At 44.4% G+C, this 20,745-nt stretch overlaps 1 protein-coding gene across 1 annotated transcript in view; it reads left to right on the forward strand.

The window, feature by feature from the left end:
• BRINP1 (BMP/retinoic acid inducible neural specific 1) overlaps nt 1-20,745 on the forward strand; it is a 267,130-nt gene that overhangs the window by 75,304 nt on the left and 171,081 nt on the right. The gene's annotated exons all lie outside the window — the stretch shown is intronic.

Consider the following 20,745-nt stretch of genomic DNA (forward strand, 5'->3'; position numbering starts at 1 on the left):
GGCCGCAACTGTGGAAAAATGGTTCATTCTTCACCAGGACAATGCGTCTGCACACAAAGCACTTTCTGTGAAGCAGTTTTTGACCGACAATCACATTACTACACTTAAACATCCTCCATATTCGCCCAATTTAGCACCTTGTGACTTTTATCTTTTCCCAAAAGTTAAATCAGTGCTTAAAAGTGCATTTTGAATCAGTTGATGCTGTAAAGAAGAAAACGGCAGATATGTTGAAACAACTAACAGAAGTTGATTTGCTCCAAGCATTTGTCCAGTGGAAAACAAGACTACAGCGATGTATTAGTGCAAATGGGGAGTATATTGAAGGGGACAAACATTACATTTTTAATACCAATAAATAAAGATGAGTTATTTAATCAGTCTCGTTATTTAATAGACATACCTCGTATGTATTATATTATAAAGAATGTTAACCACACCATCTGCAATATTAAGTTGATTGGAAGCAATGTGTTTATAAGACAGGCTCTTTTCTAGCTCAATAATAATACAAAATACTAAAATGATTTGTTATATTTGACATTTGAGTGAACTTGAGGTGTTTATAATAAGCAATTTCCTGCCACAATAGGAATAAAGAAAATCAACATAAATTGAACCACTGCAACTATATGGTATTTATTTGAGTCTAAAAGAGGCTTTTATAAAGTAAGCAATTTTATAATACAATTACAATAATTTAAAACACAGTTATTAATATACATAATAGAGAAATCACTTATCTGTTTGAAAAAGTTGTAGCTGGTTTCTTTTTTGAAGTACATCATTATCACCATACATTAGATGCACAGTGCACGCTGGGTCCTTGCCATCCCCAACCGACAACCTGACAACGCTCATCGGGTTCGGCATGTTCAGTGATAGGGAGGTCGGGCTCTGCACTGAAAGACGTTCAGTGAACGCCATTCAGTGCGGGCACCGCACCTCAGCCACCTGAAGGTCCGAACGCTAGATGTTCAGACTTTCAAGTCTGCTAATGGATAGGCCCCTTAACAAAGGTGTTATAAGACTGAACATTTTGATAGAAACAAAAATATAGCAAATATTCAAATAATGCATAACTACACTTAGTGCATTCATTAATTAAATAATTAATTAAATTAATTAATAAAATGGGAACAAATAAATTTATAAACAGGCAATTTTCTGCTCTATAAGGATAACATTTTCATATAATATGTAATCACACTCACTGTTGTATTTAGTAAAAACAGGCATTTATAGGAGATGCAATATTCTTTTGGTACAAGAATACATCATATCCTAACAATCTGTAACTATCTTTCATGTGGTAATTATTTCAGTTAAAAACAGGTATTTGTAAGATTAGAAAATATTATGGTGGTAATAGAAAATAAAGTATTTTGAAAAAAATGTATATCTCTATTTATAGTGGCATATATTTAAATGAAAAAGAGACTTTATAATACAATCAATGTGTAGCTCTATAAAGATAATTTCTATTTCAATAATCTATAACATTTATACTGCAGTAGTTATTTCAATAAAAAAGGCATTTATAAGATAGTAATTTTTCTCTTGCTATAAGGATAAAATATATTCTAGTAATTTGTAACTACGGTACATCTGTTGTAGTAATTAATTTAGTGAAAAACAGGTGTTTATACGACAGGACAATTTTTAGAATTATAAGGATGAAGTATTGTTGAATGACACCTACAGTATATTATACTTATTGCAGTGAATAAAAAAGTTTAGAAAGTTTGGATGAGCTGAAAGACATCTCTATGCTGCCAGCAGAAAAAAAGCCTTTCCATTTGTGTATTGTAAATTACACTTACAAAATTATTCACTGCAAAATTTATTAGGGAAGCCATTGCAGGATTCAGTTTAAGAGATGTTGAAGGACGATTTTCCTTTCATATGCAGGAGAAATCAATATGTAGCTGCTGCTATAAATGGGCCAGAGTAACATTAATTTAGAAATTAAGGCCCATTATTGTTATCACTCGTTAATAATCTTAAATGGTGCTCCAACCAATCAGTTCCTAACTGACATTTTTCAAACACATGACAGGAGCTGCTTGGTTGGAGCACCATTTAAGATTAGTAATAAGTGATAACACGAGTGGGGGGGTTGATGGGGTTGGGGTGGGCGGCGTCGGCAGTGCGGCACATGGCACACTGCCGCCCTGATATGGCTTTGCTAGAGAGTCTTCAAACTAACGTTGGTTCACTTTACAAGTTAAAGAACACTTTTTCTTCAGGGAGAGGATGCACTGGAATTATAGTAGGCAACAGTGAAAAGGCAAGAACACTGAATATTATCACATACACAGTATGCAAAAGGATTGTGCAGAAAAAACAGTTATTCTTTTAGTGTACAACTACCATATCTCCTACATGTCCTCCCATTCCACGCTTGACCTACTCCAATCCAGTTTTTGGTCTCTTCACTTGACTGACACTGCTTACAGAAAAGTCACTGATGACCGTCTCACAGCCAATACCAAAGGCCACTTCTGGATTCTTTTATTCCTCAACCTCACAGCAGCATTCAACACTGTTGACCACCCCCTCCTCCTGCAAACCCTCCACTCCTTCAGGCTCCATGATTTAACTCTCTCCTGGTTCACCCCTTGCTTGTCCACCTGCTCATTCTTTGTCTTTACATACACCCTTACCTCTCCACTTCCTCTTCCTGTCAGAGTTCCTCAAGACTCTGTTATTGGCCCCCCTTTTTTGCTCTACACATACTCCCTGAGCAAACTCTTCAGCTTTTTTTTGCATCTGTTACCACCTCTATGCTGATGATATTCATCTCTCTTATCCAAATCTCTCCCCTTTTATCAACTCCCATGTCACCTCCTGGTTGTCAGCTGTCTGCTCCTGGATGTCACAATGCTTCTTGAAAAATATTTCCAAAATCAATCAAAATTCATTGTCTTTCCCCAGCCAAGGTCCTCTCACCCCCTCCCACTCTGTTGATAACATCTCCCTCTCACTAGTCTATTGTATTCTTTACTCTACTATTTAATATCTCCGTATATGGGAAAGATTTCTGGACTGCACAACCTGACTATATATATAATGGAATGTGCTACCTGATGAGACTAATTGCAGGCACAGAAACAGACAAATCTCAGGTGCACAACTCCAAATTATTAATAATATATATAAATTAGGGGTGAGCGGGTTCGGATTTCTGAAATCCGAACCCCCCCGAGCCCCCCCGATCCGAGTCCGATCCAAATCAGGCTCGACTTTTCCCGCCTGACTCGGATCTGAAATCGAGGCAAAACGTCATCATCCCGCCTTCCGAGTCTCGCGGGTTTTGGATCCTATATAAGGTACCCGCGTCGGCGCCATTTTCTCACTCGGCTGTGGACAGTGAAGAGGGAGGGTGGGAGTTAGGGCTGTGTAGTGTAGTGTAGTGTAGTGCTGCTGTTGTCCACTACTTCAAAGTCCTTAGGGGCTGGCTGTGTTGTGCTGTGCTGCTGTTGTTAATAGGGGCTGTGTCCACTACTTCAAAGTCCATAGGGGCTGGCTGGACTGTGTTGTGCAGTCAGTTCTCCATAGGGGCTGTGTCCACTCCAAAGTCCTGTGCAGTGTCCCAGTCCTAAAGGGGTGCTGTAGTGTTGTCCAGGGGGTGCTCTGTCCATCAGGGGTGCTCCCCCCAAGTGCTAAAAAAATAATATATTTTCTGTGTTTGTGAATTGTGTGCGCAGTAGCCGCACGTGCATCAACAAAGTAGTGCCAAGCGTGCGCCTGTGTCATAAGTAAAGGGCCGGCTGGCTTGACCGTTAAGGGTGCTGTAACCCCCGAAAGTACACTCCAGTCCAAACCAAAAAAAAAATTATTTTCTGTGTTTGTGAATTGTGTGCGCAGTAGCCGCACGTGCATCAACAAAGTAGTGCCAAGCGTGCGCCTGTGTCATAAGTAAAGGGCCGGCTGGCTTGACCGTTAAGGGTGCTGTAACCCCCGAAAGTACACTCCAGTCCAAACCAAAAAAAAAATTATTTTCTGTGTTTGTGAATTGTGTGCGCAGTAGCCGCACGTGCATCAACAAAGTAGTGCCAAGCGTGCGCCTGTGTCATAAGTAAAGGGCCGGCTGGCTTGACCGTTAAAGGGTGCTGTAACCCCCGAAAGTACACTCCAGTCCAAACCAAAAAAAAATTATTTTCTGTGTTTGTGAATTGTGTGCGCAGTAGCCGCACGTGCATCAACAAAGTAGTGCCAAGCGTGCGCCTGTGTCATAAGTAAAGGGCCGGCTGGCTTGACCGTTAAAGGGTGCTGTAACCCCCAAAGTACACTCCAGTCCAAACCAAAAAAAAAATTATATTCTGTGTTTGTGAATTGTGTGCGCAGTAGCCGCACGTGCATCACCAAAGTAGTGCCAAGCGTGCGCCTGTGTCATAAGTAAAGGGCCGGCTGGCTTGACCGTTAAAGGGTGCTGTAACCCCCGAAAGTACACTCCAGTCCAAACCAAAAAAAAAATAATTTTCTGTGTTTGTGAATTGTGTGCGCAGTAGCCGCACGTGCATCAACAAAGTAGTGCCAAGCGTGCGCCTGTGTCATAAGTAAAGGGCCGGCTGGCTTGACCGTTAAAGGGTTCTGTAACCCCCAAAGTACACTCCAAACCAAAAAAATATATATTTTCTGTGTTTGTAACTTGTGTGCACTGTGGCTGCACGTGCATCAACAAAGGAGCAGCGCCAAGCGTGCGCCTGTGTCCCATAAGTAAAGAGCCGGCTGGCTCATTTCTTAAAGGGTGGTGTAACCCACAAAGTGCACTACTCTCCAGCAAAAATAAAAAAATATTTTCTGTGTTTGTGTGCGCTTTAGCCGCACGTATATATATCAATATAACATAAATGGAGGACCAAACTTTCTCCGATAAAAATAAAATAGGGAAAGATCAAGAACCACTTCCTCCTAGTGCTGTTGCTGCTGCTGGGAGTTGTTCATCATCCCAGAGAGGAAGTAGGAACATCACTACTTTTACTAAACAATTGACCCTCCAACAGTCCCTAGCGATGAGGATGAAGTACGACAGCAGTCATCCTGAAGCAAAACGTATAACTGAGGCCTTGACTGCTATGTTGGTGTTAGACGTGCGTCCGGTATCCGACATTAGTGCAGTGGGATTTAGACAATTGATGGAGGTAGTGTGTCCTCGGTTCCAAATCCCGTCTAGATTCCACCTGCATCCTCAAAGCAGCAGCGACAAGCGTGCGTCTGTCTGTTAAAGGGTGGTGACACCCTCAAAGTGTGCTACACAAACAATTAAAATATTGTTCTTTTTTTTTCTGTCTTTGTGAATTGTGTGGGCTGTAGCCGCACCTGCATCCTTAAAGCAGCAGCGACAAGCGTGCGTCTGTCTGTTAAAGGGTGGTGTAACTCTCAAAGTGCTCCAAAAAATAAAAAACTATTTTTTTAATGTGTTTGTGACTTGTGTGCGATGTAGCCGCACTTGCATCCTCAAAGCAGCAGCGACAAGCATGCGTCTGTCTGTTAAAGGGTGGTGACACCCTCAAAGTGTGCTACACAAACAATAAAAAAATTCTTCTTCTTTTTCTGTCTTTGTGAATTGTGTGGGCTGTAGCCGCACCTGCATCCTTAAAGCAGCAGCGACAAGCGTGCGTCTGTTTGTTAAAGGGTGGTGACACCCTCAAAGTGTGCTACACAAACAATTAAAATATTGTTCTTTTTTTTTCTGTCTTTGTGAATTGTGTGGGCTGTAGCCGCACCTGCATCCTTAAAGCAGCAGCGACAAGCGTGCGTCTGTCTGTTAAAGGGTGGTGTAACTCTCAAAGTGCTCCAAAAAATAAAAAACTATTTTTTTAATGTGTTTGTGACTTGTGTGCGATGTAGCCGCACTTGCATCCTCAAAGCAGCAGCGACAAGCGTGCGTCTGTCTGTTAAAGGGTAGTGACACCCTCAAAGTGTGCTACACAAACAATAAAAATATTCTTCTTTTTTCTGTCTTTGTGAATTGTGTGGGCTGTAGCCGCACCTGCATCCTTAAAGCAGCAGCGACAAGCGTGCGTCTGTCTGTTAAAGGGTGGTGACACCCTCAAAGTGTGCTACACAAACAATTAAAATATTGTTCTTTTTTTTTCGGTCTTTGTGAAATGTGTGGGCTGTAGCCGCACTTGCATCCTCAAAGCAGCAGCGACAAGCGTGCGTCTGTCTGTTAAAGGGTGGTGTAACCCTCAAAGTGTGCTCCACAAACAATAAAAATATTCTTTTTTTTTTTCTGTCTTTGTGAATTGTGTGGGCTGTAGCCGCACTTGAATCCTCAAAGCAGCAGCGACAAGCGTGTGCGTCTGTCTGTTAAAGGATTACATCGGTGACAGCATCCAAGTAGGCATGTCAGACAGTCCGTACCTGTACTGGCAGGAAAAAGAAGCAATTTGGAGGTCCCTGTACAAACTGGCTCTATTTTACCTGAGTTGCCCCCCCTCCAGTGTGTACTCCGAAAGAGTGTTTAGTGCAGCCGGGAACCTTGTCAGCGAAAGGCGTAGGAGGTTGCTTCCACAAAATGTGGAGAAGATGATGTTCATAAAATGAATTATCAACTCTTCCAGGGAGACCAGCCTCCAGAACGTACAGAGGGACCTGTGGTTCCAGCAGGGACGAATTAATACTCTGTGAGGATGAGGATGTACACACTGAAGAGGGTGAGGAATCGGTGGATGAGGAGGATGAGGATGACATCTTGCCTCCGTAGAGCCAGTTTGTGCAGGGACAGATAAATTGCCAGCTTGTTTTGTGGGGGCCCAAACGAACCAATCATTTCAGCCACAGTTGTGTGGCAGACCCTGGCGCTGAAATGATTGGTTTGTTAAAGTGTGCATGTCCTGTTTATACAACATAAGGGTGGGTGGGAGGGCCCAAGGACAATTCCATCTTGCACCTCTTTTTTTTCTTTGCATTATGTACAGTTTGGGGCCTAGTATTTCAATGCCATCCTGTCTGCCACTGCAGTGTCACGCCTAGATGGGTCACGTGTTTGTGCCGCCCACTCGTGTCGCTTAGCATAGTCATCCAGCTACCTCGGTGCAACCTTTTGGACATAAAAACACTATTGTGAGGTGTGAGGTATTCAGAATAGACTGGAAATGAGTGGAAATTAAGGTTATTGAGGTTAATAATAGCATAGGAGCAGAAAAACCTACAACTTCTGTGATTTTAGCTGTTTTTATGCTTTTTTTCAAAAAAATACAGATCCAAAACACAAAACCCAGAACCCAAAACACGGAAGGGTGGTTTTGGCAAAACCAATCCAGATCCAAAACACGAAGAAAGATCCAGATCCAAAACCAAAACACAAAACACGAAAAGTGGCCGGTGCACACCCCTAATATAAATGCAATAACATTTTGCAATCAATAGAGGTTTTTAGCATAATCATGGCCAAGGTTATGGGCCTCCCCACCATATCCAGGTAACCACTTTCGGGTAGGTCCCTAACATACTAGGGTTCAAATCCAGAGCGCAGGACCCCCCAAAACTGGCCCAGCCAAGCCGCCCCAGGGCACCACCATAGTAAGAAAAGTGCAGTGTAAAGAGATAGTTTGGAGCAGCTGCAGCTGCATATAAAGAATGAAAATAAAAAAGTGAAGTACATATAAATTAAACACACACAGTGAAGGGTTAAAATGTGTCCGCCAACATACAGTCCCTCTCCAAATACTGCCATTTCCATATCCGTAATATTTCCAAGATCTCCCAGCTTTCAAGCATGTTCTTAAAGCTACATACACAAGTCAAATGGTGGTGTGTGACTACGTGCTCCCAGGCTATATCACTCTTGTCTTGGGAGCAACTCAAATATCAAAACTCCAATTTATATATATATATATATATATATATATATATATATATATATATACCTAGCGATCAACCTTGGTGTATCCATCTAGCAATAATGCAAATATATCTTGTAAGTACAATCTCTAATAAATAATCATGGACACTGTGTACATAAAATCATTGATAATTTAATTATTAAATAGTTAATCTAGGTACTTAGTATAACAGGATAGACTGCTCTGTTGTTGTTCTAATTAGTTCACAGTAGGAATAATATAATTCCTTATATGTCTTGCATAAAGAGTAGCACTAATATATATCATAATTGTAACTGATTCTGAACACGCGCCTCCATAGGAATGCATGGTGCGATCGCAGTGCGTTTCATAGCGTATCGTAGCATACTCAGGACCAGGGAATCGCATGGCACGAAGTGTGTGCACGTTTGTGGCGTGGTCAGCCACAATGTAACCAGGCGCATCTGTACAGCCTCTGCACTTGCTATCTTTTTGACCACCCATAGCCACTCTAGGATGTAAACTCTCATGAACAGGGTCCTCTCCTCTCTGTATTCTCTACATAGTCATGTTATCCATGCACAGTATATATTTCACTATTCATGTATGCAAAGTTACATTCTTGTCTGTACAATTTTGTACTTATGCACTCTGTTGTATATTTTACACCTATGTACAGCACTGCAGAGGCTTTTTGGTGCCATATAAATAAAAATGAATAATAATAATCATCATAATAACAATAATTATTATTATTAGTTGTATGTATCGTTTTTTAATATGGCACCACAAAGTCTCCGCAGTGCTGTACATAGGGATAAAACTTACAACAGAGTGCATATAAGTACAAAATTGTATAGATAGTTAAGCACAATCCTTTAGCCAACTACATTTCTTCCAGAAACAAGAATCAATGTTAGAATTACACTTATACTTTCTTTTGTCTATGGACACAACATTCCTTTCCAATTAGGGCTCCCACCAGCCAGACTAATATCTAATGCCATTCTCTTCTGCAAGGTCACCGTTCTAATGGCAGACATTTCCACAGGGATATTGTACTGTATAAGGTGATCACAGTTTCATTGATAACCTTTTCTAGAACTCTGGATAGTAATCACATTTCTTGATAGTCCAACAAACTCCATACATGGGAAAAAAAAGTAAATGCCTTTCAGTTTACTAACATATCTATAATGCTACAATTAAGAAAACAATTAACATATCTAATTGGTTGGAGTATGTATCTTTGCTGCCTTCAGAGCTATTTATTGTAGACCAAAGGTAACCACGTTCTCCGCAGATAAAACATTATTTGTGGTAAATGTGTATTCTTGCTCTTGTGGAATGGGATTGAAATGCCGGCGGCTAAACCTCCCCCCTTAGTGCCTAACTCTAACCTACCTCCGGGGGTGCCTAACCCTAACCGCCCCTTATTGCTCCCTAAACCTAACCCTCTCGGGTGGGTGCCTAACCCTAACTTCTCCCTGGGGGAGCCTAACCCTAACCCTGCCCCCTAGGGGTGCCTAACTAGAATCTCCCCCCCCTAAACCTAACCCTAACCCCACTAGACTCCCTAATCCTAACTCTCCCCCCCCGGCTAATGCTAAGGGCGCCCTGGATTTACCTTAGTTCGGCATGGTGTCCTTGTGCTCCGGTGTCGGGATTATGATAGGCGTCGGTATTTCAACGCTTATCATAAATCCCTAGCTGGCATTCCGCTGTCAGGATTGTGACTGGCAGCTTTGCGGCCACCAGTCACATGACCACATCCTGCTCTAATCTATTATCTCATACATGCGGGGTTCACCAATACATGAGACTAACTTCTGCTATACAGTTTTATTATGCTCTTTGGCTCTAATCCATAATTGTTTTTCCAGTCCATCTGTTGTTTCTCCCATCATACTGCAAACTATTAGGTGCTTCCCATGGAACAATACTCATATTGGTTTGTCCAAGCAAACTAAACAGGCAGGTACAGATGTGTCTTTATACACTATGGCTTAAGTCATGCTAAATAACCCCTCTCAGCGCACCAGGTCTTGGGAGAATTGGCCACTTGAGCGTCCTTCACTCTCAAAATGTGCATCTAATTTGCAAAAATAAAACAACTGGAAGCGATAAAACACATTGCTAGCTTGCACTGATCAATCTGATGTGCAACATTTGTATATCTGTGTGTGACTGAGTCTGAATCTGTGTAAAAAGGGCTCTGATGTGAGTGGCCGCTGTTTTACCTCGCACCGAGACTTTGTGCGTGTGTAAAACCATTTCCTGTGCGGGTAAAGAAGACACAGCCCAGCGTCTTTAGTACAGTGTGAGTGGTTTCTTGCTGTGTCTGTGATCCAAATAAAATGCAATATTTATAGAAAAATACAGTATGCTACTCCTCCTGGAGCTTTTTAGTTCCACCGGCAGTCTTGTGCCGTAAGGCGTACAGATGCTAGGTCTATGAGGACACATCTGTATATATTCCTTAGAATGATATAGATTATGATGAGTAAATGTTTTGGGATATTGATGGAGAGTTAGATAGGATAATAAGAAGACAGTGGGGATAATGGTCTACAACATGCAATCAATTGCAATCAAGCAATTTTAAAGTCCACCAATTTTGTTGCGATGGAAAATTCTCTTGTGTTTTTGAAAAACTTCTTCATACTTCTAAGGAACAATGGGGGTCATGCAGACCCGCTTGCGAGCGCAGGACGCTCGCAAGCGGGTCGATGTTCCCCCACTGCGCATGCGCACGACGGAGGGAGCTCACCATCGCTCCGGGTGAGCATGCCGGGGGCGTGCCTGCCAGACGGAGGCGTTCCCATGGGAACGCCTACCGTCTGGAGCTGGTCCCACTGACATCACTAGTGATGTCAGTGGGAGTGATTTTGGCTCTGATAGAGCCAAAATCACTCCAGGGCTTGCGGCAGGGAGACCCTACCGCAGGGTCTCCGTCGCAAGCCCGATGGTCGCCATGGTCAAGACCATCACGACCATCATCATGGACGCTCGCATATGCTGTGGGTGCTCCATTTTCATGGGGGAGGGCCCTGATTCAGAGCGAGCGCTCTGGTTAGAGCGTTCGGCTCTGAATCAGGCCCAATGGCCACAGTGAGTTATGTAGAGGACTTAATTGTGTTCCCTGTGTCACATGTAGCCTATTGTACACAATGCTACCTTTCCTCTTTAGCAACATATCTTAAGAAAACCTCCTTTAGAAATGAAAATCTCCTTTAGAAGTGATAGGCAGTACTCATATTGAGCTATCAACCTAGGTTCTAAGGATTGCCGCTTCACAATTACCCACTTGATTGTCTGCATCAAATTACACTGTTGGTCAGGTACTTTAGACCAGTGCTTCTCAAATTCAGTCCTTGGGACACACTAACAGTGCATGTTTTGCACAGATGGTGTAGTGGTTAGCATTACTGCCTCACAGCACTGAGGTCATAGGTTTGATTCCCACTGTGGCCCTAACTGTGCAGAGTTTGTATATTCTCCCTGTGCTTGCATGGGTTCCCTCCAGGTGCTCCGGTTTCCTCCCACACTCCAAAAATATACTGGTAATCGGCTCCTAACACAAATTCCCCCTAGTATGTATGTGTGTGTGAGCATGTGATAGTGAATATAGAGTGTAAGCTCCACTGGGGCAGTGACTGATGTGAGTGGCCAAATATTCTCTGTAAAGCGCTGCGGAATATGTGTGCGCTATATAAATAGCTGGTAATAAAATAAAATAAATAATAAATGTTTTCCAGGTGTCCTCACACAATCACAAGTGAAATGATTAGAACCATCTGCGGATCATTTACAATTGTCAGTCAGTAATGAATACACCTTTACTCCAGCAAGGAGATATGGACAACATGAACTGTTAGTGTGTCCGGACAACTGGTTTTGAGAAGTTTTGCTTAAGACAATGCAGTTTGGATCTGCAAATGGAAAACCTTATTACATTTGTTAGGTCTAGAAATAGTTCAGAATCCGTACAGTCAGTGGATGGTTATTAATCAGTTCATGGTCAAAGCTGGATAGATGTACTGGGAGAGGGAAGATGACAATGCCATAGGTCTGCTCATATATGATGGGGGCTATGTCCATTCTATATGTTGGTGGTCCATCAGGTGACTTAATGCTGGTTTCTGCACAAATTTTCTGTTTTCCTTCCCAATCAGAAGATTTTGGATTGTAAGGACGATGTATTTTTGTTTTCTCTGTCTGCTTTTGCACACAGGTAACCTTCATCTCAAACAGAGTACATGCAAACCATCAGGGATAGAGCCCAGGGCCTCTCACACATGCTACCTCCATACCTTTACATACATGCTGCCCCCATAGCCTCACACACACGTTGCCCCCATAGCTTTACACACACTACCTGCCTCTATAACTCCACACACACTCTCCCATAACCTCAAACACACTGGGGTCTATGTACTAAGCAGTGATAAGTGACAGAGTGAAAAGTGATAAGACTGTGATAAGTGCCAGCCAATCAGCTTACAACTGTCATCTCACAGGCTGTGTTTGAAAAATTACAGTTGGGAGCTGATTGGCTGGCACTTATCACAGACTTATCACTTTTCACTCTGTCACTTATCACTGCTTAGTACATAGACCCCACTGTCCCCATAGCCTCACAGACACACTTACTCCCCCATAACCTCACACACACACTCATAAAATCACACACTGTCCCCATAGTCTCACACACACTTACTCCCCCATAACCTCACATACACTCACTCCCTCATAAAATCACACACACTGTCCCCATAGTCTCACACACACACATTACCTCCATAGCCTCACACATACACTGACCCCATAGCTTCACACACACAAATTACCTCCATAGCCTCACACACACACTGTCTCCATAGCCTTACACACATTCTCTGCCCCCATACCGTCACATACATTCTCTGCCCCCATAGCCTCACACACTCACTGCCCCCATAGTTTCACATGCACTCACTGCCCCCATAGCCAATCACATATACACACACTGCTCCCATAGCACCCCCCATACTGGGTACACGAAGCATCACCCCCCTTGCTAGGCACAGTTAGCATCCCTCCCTTTACTGGGAACACCTAGCAACTTCCCTACCTTACTGGGCACACTTAGCACCCCCCTTACTAAGCACACTTAGCACCTCAACCCTTACTGGGCACACTTAGCACACACAACTCGCTCCTTTCTGGACACACCACAGATGCTTTTTGTGCCATTCCTCTGTGCACACCAAGTCAATGAGCCGGAGAGCCACCAGGTGCTGGTAGCATTTCTACTGGGGTCCTGCTGCCTCCAGCCAGCCACACAGTTGCCCCACGAGCACCCCGGAACACCTTGGATTCTGTCTTCTCAAGTCACAAGCACTCCGACTCATGCCGTTGCCAGCAGCCCCGACTCTGGCTCTGCCCAGCGCCTAACATCAAGAAGGTCCTTCAGATGAAGGAGATCTAGCAACAACCATTCAGCTGGCTGCTACACCCTTCCAGACTATGGTGCTCCGGGTGATGGCCATGTATTCTCATGACTTCAGCTGTACCAGCAAACAATTACAGATGTACAGTATATAAAACACTTAATTTGAATAAAAATCAACTTGAATTTTTACAAAAAGTTCCCAAGTTGGTGGTTGTGCTGTTTTCTGTTTCTCAACCTTGCGCATGTGATATGCTTGACAAATAGGGCATGTTTTGAGGTGTGCAGTGCTTGTAATGATAGCAACATATAAAGATATTAGTAATGCATCTAGAAGTTGAAGCAACACAGCAGCCATCTTAAATTGTAGCCCACCTGAAGTGAAGATGCCACATTATTTTAATTACTACCAAAAAATCAAGTTCTGCAGCAAAATCTAACCATAATTCATACTTACCTACTCTTCCGGAAGGTCTGGGAGACTCCCAGAAGAATGGGTGGATCGCCTGCATCCCACCCACGTCCTAATGAAGTGGGCAGATTGAGGAGATAATATCAAGAAACACAGGTCTATCACTGGAGGGAGGCCGATATGACGCAATTAAAGAACAATCACATAATTTTAGCCCTTCCCCTTCCTGTGAAACCTGCGATTCGTGACATTTTGCTGTGACGGGGGCAAGGCCTAATGACGTGAACAGCCCTGGAAGGGTCATCTGCATCTCCTCTCCGGGCTTCTCCTGTAGAGAAGAAATAACAAGCCAGCAAGTACTGTATGCCATAATCACAGTAAATGTTTTCAGATTTTTCCTTTGAAAGTGCACATGCTCTTGTGAACGCCGCTAACTCTGCAACCTTGCGTGGGTAGACAGAGGGTAAAATGAACATTTTCAATAATTTCATACTGTGAGCAGAGACTACACCCTGCAACTTTTGCAAAAAGTGTGTTTTACAATTCGATTTGTAGCAATAAAAATGTGTTGCTGTTAACATACAGTTATCTGGCTCAGTAAGTAAAGGTAAGAGGGAAGAAGATTCTGACCATGGACACCTGGTGAGAATAAAGGCCCTCATTCAGAGCCGTTCGCTATTTGCGGTCGTTCGTTCAAAAACAAGGGGTGGCTATTCAAATGATCCGTTCGCAAATTGCAGTCTGTTCACGCCTCTAAGTCTGAACGAGCGAGCAAAACATACGCTCGTTTATTTGTTAAAAACGCCCCCTGGCCGCTCGCACCATACGTCATGTCCGCTATTTATTAGATTAATCGAGTACATCGACCAGCGTATGAACTGCTCGCTATTCTTGTGGTTGGTGTTTGCTACCACAAATTTGCGAGCAGTTCTGGCTATAAAATAACCCAGTGACGTGGTCAATGACGCTGCTGTATTAATTATGCACACCCATAATACGCCCGTTTTGACCTTTAAGCACGCCTGCGTTCGGATCTCCACTCCCCATTTTCAAGCCCTTTCCCCTGTTACCACCCACATACGCCTCATTCTGTCACTCAAAATAGCAGGCACTCGCTATATAGCGTAGAAACGATTTTTGGCCGCACTGACTGGTTCGCGCATGCGTACTAAAAACCGTACGCATGCGCAGATGTGCAAACATCGCTCGGAACGAGCGTACTGCCGCTAACGAGCGGCTCTGAATGAGGGCCAAAGTCTTCAGGAAATAGTAAAAATAGGGGGGAGGTTTATCAAATCTCGGAGAAAGATAAAGCAGAGACTTTGCCCATGCCAACCAATCAGCTTCTAACGATCATCTCTAACAGGTTGTTCTAGAATAATGACAGAAGTTGATTGGTTGCTATGACCAACTTCTCCACTTTATTTATCTCCAAGATTTTATAAATCTCCCCATATATATTTGGTTAGCTGAGGCTGCTGCATGTGGAACTACAACAGGGAGAGGTGAATCTAGAACAATAGGTGCAGAAGATTCCACAGCAGTTGCAACAGCAGCTCTAATAGGGCATACATCAGGAGTGTATCGGGCCAGTTCAACGTTCTCCAAATGCATGGGTTGGGGGATTGGCAAAATCCAACATGTTGGACAGTCTTGATTCACAGATTGAATAGGCGAGTCAGGGATTTTCAACATGCTGGATTTTGCGGATATTCAACAATTCGCTGGTCATTGGAGTCCTGCGATCGGCGGTGCGGATTCCTGATCGGATTGGCATTGGGAAATCAGGGAATCATCCCGTAGATATATGGCCCAAATAAAACATGGAGAAGAAGAGAAATGTCTGATTTGGGCAACTACAGTACAACACTTTATCTTTTTCCAAGGCTTGATACTTCTCCCATTGAAAGGCTCAAAGTACAGTAGTCTGGAAGCAGCGTGGATGCTTAAGAAAGCAATTAGTTGAACTATTTAAAAGTGGCTCCTTATTTTATGCTGAGAGGTACAGGAGTGTTCATACAGATGTGTCCTCACACACCTAGCCACAATATGCGAGACGCCTGGCATGTGTAAGCCGCCAAGTCTTGAGTGACTCAGCTTTAGCCGAGCATCTTTTTCACCCCATAATTCACGAGAATGCAATGCTTAATTTGATATGCCAATCTTGCATATCTGTGTGCAACTGAATCTGTATATGATGTACAACAGACCTTGGCGTGGAAAAAATACACGGCGCTGCAACGTAGCACTTCGTATACAGATTTAGACTAGTCACATACAGTTATACAAGTGTCACATATCAAATTAATCAGTGCAGTCTCGTGAAGAGGTATGTGAATAAGAAACATTTTCACCCGAAGAAGACACTCGGCACAAGCCAAGTCGCACGGGACCTGGTGTGCTGAGAAGGGCTGTTTGGAGTGACTGCAGCAAAATCGTCTTAGGACACATCTGTATGACTCAAAGCCTAAGTGGGATGATGCATAATCCAGAGTCCATTGCCAAATATAGTTGGTCCTTTACAAAAAAAACCTCATCTGTTAGATCCTGTAACCTTGAGAAATACATCTATAGTGCACTTAAACACAGAGCTGCTATTTTTCCCTAGATCCCTTGTGTCCCTTTGAACAAGACAAGAAGTGATAGAGAAACAAGCTTCCAAATATGGTGAGGTTATCAATAAAACATCTACATCCTGATAAGGACAGAATATGCAGGAAAAAAACAATGTCCTCCAGGTCTTTCTTTGAAATTAGTGAAAAGAGGGAACAAGTGGAGAGAGAGGGACACTCAGTGTAGCCAGGGATAGATTGTTAACTAAAATTGGCCCTGGAAAAATTTCTAGAAGTGGCCTCACGTGGGCGGCACAAAATCAACTGAAGGCGAAACCAACACCAAGTTGGCAGGATTAGTACATCACTATACCTGCATGGAAGCTGCTGGCATTAATATGTTTGTAGTCTAGTGGCTCCAACACTCACAGGGCCTGAATCATTACCGTTCCCAACTGCGATTACTCACGCAATAGCCCGATTGTTGCCTTCTGTACATGAGTATGCATCGCAGTGCATGTGCGCGAATCGTCCACTGTGATTGGGACTGCGATCTCAGTGACTACGCAGACCCATCGCAGAGTGATTGACAGGACGTGCCGTTTGTGGGTGGTGACGGGGGTGGGGTGGTCGGCGGAACGCAGGCGTGCCTTTGCATTCGAACACCGTTGCTGGGGCATGCATTAATTATCCGCTGAGATTTCCTACGCAGCCTGAGGCCTCATAGCGTGCGATGAGGTTAGCAATTTCTGAGTAAGATCAGGGCTTGTGCAAGTGTGTGTGAGGCTGCATTGGTACTCGATTGTACCGATGGTTTCACAGTCTTGCTAAACATTACAGATGTGTGTAAGGTAAAGTGGGCGTCCTTATGTAGTGCTGAGATGGAATATCGATCGCAATGGCTTAACTGCGTGCGTAATCGCAGCTGCGATCGCAATAGCGATCCACGGTGAATCAGGCCCACAGACCTTTAAGCTGCTGTGACAAACCCCAAACCTCCACATTCCAAGTAACACCCTTCACTGAGACTTAACACACCCCAATACCTCCAGCAAATACATTACCACAGTGACCAAACTCACACCCCAAGTATCACAAAAGTCTCCCCCACCCTGTTGAGCCCAGAAACACCCCAGAAATTGGTACATCCCCAAAAAACACCCACTCATGTTCCTTTAACAGATGCTACAATGATATTTACATCCCTCCAATAAAACAGATTTACAGCAATGTAACCAGACCTATTCACACAGAATTATCCCCCCTAATCTACATCCTACAAACACAAAGAACACCCATGGTGTAATTCAGGTTAGCTCATGTACACCCTTATTTTAGAGATGAGCAGTTCCGTTTTGGCTCGGATCTTCTCACCAAGTTCGGATCTCAGAACAAGGCAAAATTTCATCTTTCACGGAAACCTTGGGACATATATCCGTGAAAGATGACGTTTTGCCTTGTATTGAGATCCGAACTTCGTGGGAAGTTCCGAGCCAAAACCAAACCACTCATCTCTCCCTTAAATAACGGTCGCTGCCCCCCAAATCCATTCATCACACTCATGAAGGGCTGGGAGTTTGTCTCCTCATTTCATCATACACTGCTGTGTGCTGGGCTGCGGTGGAACCAGGGAGGCTGCTGCCGTTGATCTGCAGCAGCAGTCTCTTCTGGTTGTGCTGGGGGGAGAAAAACAATCATACTGAGTGCGCCCCCCTGTATTGCCACTGGCTGAAGGGCAAATGGTGCCTCCCCCTATGGAGCACGCTATATATATTTTTTTGTAGGCATGGCCATATTTATTTACATTAGGCCATGTCCCCTGTTACCCAGGACCTGAATGGTGCTCCCCTGGCTGTACAAAGCCTGCACATGCCGAAGCCTACTCAACACTGCACCCTCAGACCACAGCCCCCTGCACCATACAGCAACAGTTCCACATAAATACAAAGGCACCCACCCCATACCCCAATCAACAACCCCCACATAAAGTCAGAGCACCTTTACCCTACAAAAACTCCCAGCCCACACATTCGCTAGAGACTCAGATTCCCCCTCCCCCAGGCCCTGACCTTTATCTAAGCCTTAGATCAGGGCTCTTCAACCTTTAAGGCAGTGTGGGCCACATTAAAAAATTTAATGAAGCCGAGGGCCACTAAGCTATACTGTGGTATTTAAACTCTGTTCCAATCCTCACACAATTATGACCCATAACTGCCCTCTCCTACAATTTTATTTATGTCCCATAACTGCCCCCCTCTGCAGTGCCCCTTATACAGATCCCCCAGTAGGGTCCCCCCTATGCAGTGGCGCCAGTAGTGGTCCCCATTATGCAGTGGCCCAGTAGTAGTCACCCCCTGATGTGCACCCAGTAGTAGTAGTACCCCCTATGCAGTGTATCCAGTAGTGCCCCTTATATAATGCCCCCAGTAGTAGTCCCCCCTATGCAGTGCCCCCAGTAGTGGTCCTTATATAATGCCCCCAATAGTGGGGCCCCTTATGCAGGCCCCCAGTATTGCCCCTTATACAGTGCCCCCAATAGTGGTCCCCCTTATGCAGGCCCCCAGTATTGCCCCTTATACAGTGCCCCCAGGAGTTGTCCCCATTATGCAGGCCCCCAGTAGTGATGCCCCCTATGCAGTGCCCCTTATACAGTGCCCCTTGTAGTGGTCCCTATTATACAGGCCCCCAGTAGTGATGTCCCCTATGCAGTGCCCCTTATACAGTGCCCCCTGTAGTGGTCCCCATTATGCAGGCCCCCAGTAGTGATCACCCCTATGCAATGCTTCTTATACAGTTCCCCCTGTAGTGGTCCCCCCTATTCAGTGCCCCCAGTAGTAGCCCCCTCTATGTAGTGCCCCCTGTAGTGGTCCTCCCTATTCACTGGCCCCAGTAGTGGTCCCCCCTATGCAGTGACCCTTATATAGTGCCCCCAGTAGTGGTCCCCCCATGCAGTGCCCTCACTAGTGGTCCCCCCCGTGCAGTGCCCCCAGTAGTGCCCTTTATATTTTGCCTCCAATAGTAGTCCCCCCTATACAGTGACCCCAGTAGTGGTCCCCCGATGCAGTGCCCCCAGTAGTAGCCCTCCCCCCAGTAGTGGAACCCCCCAGTAGTGCCCCCAGTAGTGGTCCCCCCTGATGCAGTGCCCCCGTAGTGGTCCTCAGTGCAGTACCCCCAGTAGTGGTCCCCACCAAGCAGTGCCCCAAGTAGTAGTCCTCCCCGATGCAGTGCCCCCAATAGTGGTCCCCCGCAGTAGTACCTAAAGTAGTAGTCCTTCCCCCCAGCAGTGCAGACAAACACGTCCGCTCCTCCGTCCTCCTGGACCGGCCCGCTCTGAATTATGGGAGAGACATCATGACGTCTTTCCCATTACCCACTGCAGGAGCCGGAAGATGGAGCTCATGAGTGAGCTCTAGCCCGGCTCCTGCAGTGGGCGCAGCAGCCAATGAGAGTCTGTCTGTCATTGGCTGGCTGTCAAAACAAACACGCTGTCGGCGCCGGCGGTGTGTTTGTTTCTGTCTCTAGTTCAGACTGCACTTACTGTGGTCTGCACTACAGTAACCATCGGCCGGCCGCAGGCCAGAGGTTGAAGACCCCTGCCTTAGATACTCCCCTAGTCCTGCAAGTTAGTGTACATGACTGCTGGATCGCTCTGAGTCAGTACATAGTGCAGTTCTTTTTCATCTGAGTGGAGACTGGAGAGAATGCCTGTCTTGCAAAACAAGTACTGCAGTGCCAAACTCTTGCGATGTTAATAGCTCCTCTCGGCCGCCTGTCATGCAAGAAGTGTGACACAGCTGGGGGCGAGGCCATATGTCAATAAAAAATAAAGTCACCCAGCCAACAGGCAGCCCCACAGGTGCGTCGGCCCAATGGGGATTTTCACGGTGAGCCCTATGGTCAATCCACCCATGGGTGTAGCCTTGCAACAGCTTTTAGATTTGGAACAACAGGAAAGTAATTAAAATAGCATTGCTACAACTCTAAGGACTAGTACTAATAATTAATGACTGCTTTATTTGGAGGAAGTATAGGCAGTATTACATGGTGATTCTGGACAAATACTGATTCCTTGGGGTAGATTTACTAATGCTTAGAAAAATTTAAATTGGTGGTGGTCACTATAGCAACCAATCAGATTTTAGCTATCATTTATCTATTGGATCCTAGAAAATGATAGACAGTATTTGCTTGGTTGCTATGGAAAACACCTTCTTTTTTTAGAAGCTTTAGTAAAGCTACAAAGTTCCTCACCACAGGAAAATAAAGAATACAGATAAACCTTAGTTATGAGATTGTGAGAGAGTTGCATCAAATCTTCTAAAGAGGACAAATAGAGACAACAAGCTCATAGCTATCATTTATCTTGTACATTCTATAAAAAAAACTGATAGGTTGTTATGGTCAACTTATTCATCTGTCCTCTTTGGAAGGTTTGATGCATCTCCCCTTGTGAAAGTTCAAATGGATTTTGGTACAGTAGGTTGTATAAGAATGGTTTGCTGATTCTGGGCACAAATCAAGAGGTACTGGTGG

This window comes from Taudactylus pleione, unplaced genomic scaffold (genome assembly GCF_031769625.1).
Source record: "Taudactylus pleione unplaced genomic scaffold, aTauple2 ptg000009l, whole genome shotgun sequence".
Taxonomy (NCBI): Eukaryota; Metazoa; Chordata; class Amphibia; order Anura; family Myobatrachidae; genus Taudactylus; species Taudactylus pleione.